We start from the raw sequence: 2,362 nt of genomic DNA, 5'->3' as shown, positions 1-2,362 counted from the left end.
AGGTAATCTTCCAGTGGTTTGAAATGCATTCTACATATATACATTTTTAAGTTTATTTATTTACTTTGAGAGAGAGCTAGCAAAAGCAGGGGTGGGGAGGGAGCAGAGAGAAGGAGAGACAGAACCCCAAGCAGGCTCTAGGCCATCAGCTCACAGCCGGATGTGGGAAACCATCTCACAAATCTTGAGAGCATTACCTGAGCTGAGACCAAGAGTCAGACGCTTCACCAACTGAGCCACCTGGCACCCCTGCATTCTATATTTTTTTAAAAATGGATACTCCTTGGCGCACCTGGGTGGCTCAGTCAGTGAAGCTTCTGACTTCGGCTCAGGTCATGATCTCGTGGTTCATGAGTTCGAGCCCTGCGTCAGGCTCTGTGCTGACAGCTTGGAGCCTAGAGTCTCTTTCAGATTCTGTGTCTCCTTCTCTCTCTCTCTCTGTCCCTCCCCTGCTCACACTCTGTCTCTCTCTCTGTGTCTCTAAAAAATAAACATTAAAAAAATTTTTTTAAGGTATCTCCGTGTAAATTGGACTTAGTCAACAAAACTATAGGCTCCATACACAATACACTCCCAAAATTTTTAGATGAGGTCAGGAATGTTATGGACTGAATGGGAAGTTTAAAAGAATCAAAATCACATGGACAAATTAATCACCTGGGAAAATATTTTCAGGAAAATAACCCATGTAAGAGGTGATTTCTGAGTATGTTGATAATTGGAGTAGGGGATTCATAAGTGAGAAACACCCTCATTTAAAACAACGTGTTCGGGCACCTGGATGGCTCAATAAGTTAAGCATCTGACTTTAGCTCAGGTCATGATCTCAGCCTGTGAGTTCGAGCCCCACGTCAGGCTCTGCGCTGACGGCTCAGAGCCTGGAGCCTGCTTCCGATTCTGTGTCTCCCTCTGTCTCTCTCTGCTTGAGCTCTGTCTCTCTTTCAAAAATAAAGAAACATTTAAAATTTTAATTTTTTAAAAATTAAAAAGAAAAAGAAAAGTATTCCTTATTTTCAAAACGTATTGAAGAAATTATGATCTTACATTGGGGCACCTGGGTGGCTGGGTCAGTTAAGCCTCCAACTCTTGATTTCAGCTTGGGTCATGATCTCATGGTTCATGAGTTCAAACCCCACATTGGGCTCTGAGCTGACAGTATGGAGCCCACTTGGGATTCTCTCTCTCCACCTCTCTCTCTCTGCCCCTCCCCCACTTGTGCTGTCTCTCTCTGTAAATAAACTTAAAAAAGAATCTTAGATTGGTACAGCCATTATGAAAGCAATAAGGAAGCTCCTCAAAAACTTTAAAAGAAAACTACCATATGATCCAGCAATCCCCCGTCTGAGTTAATATCCAAAAGAAATAAAATACCATCTCAAAGATGGGGCGCCTGGGTGGCTCAGTCGGTTAAGCTTCCGACTTTGGCTCAGGTCATGATCTCACAGTCCATGAGTTCAAGCCCCACGTCGAGCTCCATGCTGACAGCTCAGAGCCTGGAGACTGCTTCAGATTCTGTGTCTTCCTCTCTCTCTGCCCTTCTCACAGTCACGCTCTGTTTCTCTCTCAGAAATAAACATTAAAAAAAAATTTTTAAAGTAACCATCTCAAAGAGATAGCTACACACCCATGTTCACTAAAGAATTATTCACAGTAGCCAAGACATGGAAAGAACCTACATGTTGGTCAATGGATGCATAGATAATCAAAGTGTGATATATATAAAAAATGGAATGTTATTCAATGATAAAAAAAAAAAAAGAAGGAAACTCTGACTTATGCTACTGCATGGATGGGCCTGGAAGACATTATGCTAAGCAAAGTAAGTCAGACACAGAAAGACAAATATTGTGTGATCTTACTCAGAGGTGGAACTTTAAAAAGTTGAAGTCATAGAACCAGTCGGTAGAACAGTGGTGCCAAAGTCTGGGGAGTGGGGGATATTGGGAGATGCTAGTCAAAGGGGTACAGATTTCCAGTTAGAGGATGAGTAATTTCAAGATCTAGTGTACAGTATGGTGACTAGAGTTAACGATGCTACGTGGTATCCTGGAAAGTCGGTAAGTGAGTAGGTCTTAATTAAGTATTCTCGCCACACAGACAAAAACATGACACCTCTACGAAGTGATGGTTGTGCCGGGTAACATCATCGTGGTAATCATCTCACAATGTACATGTATATTAAATCATCATGTTGCACTATCTTTAAAAAAATCACATTGTACAACCTAAATCTGTACACTTTTTGTCAATCATACCTTAGTAAAGCTAGAAAAAAATAACTGGTTCTTCTATTTTATGAAAACAAGATCCAGTTGAGTTTTCTCAAATCAGGATATAAATAAGTTTTCATAAAATGTAAGAT

The sequence above is a fragment of the Crocuta crocuta genome, unplaced genomic scaffold, assembly GCF_008692635.1.
Source record: "Crocuta crocuta isolate KB4526 unplaced genomic scaffold, BGI_CrCroc_1.0 scaffold531, whole genome shotgun sequence".
In the NCBI taxonomy this organism is placed as follows: domain Eukaryota; kingdom Metazoa; phylum Chordata; class Mammalia; order Carnivora; family Hyaenidae; genus Crocuta; species Crocuta crocuta.
The sequence above is the reverse complement of the archived record's forward strand: the minus strand, read 5'-3'. Positions refer to the sequence as shown.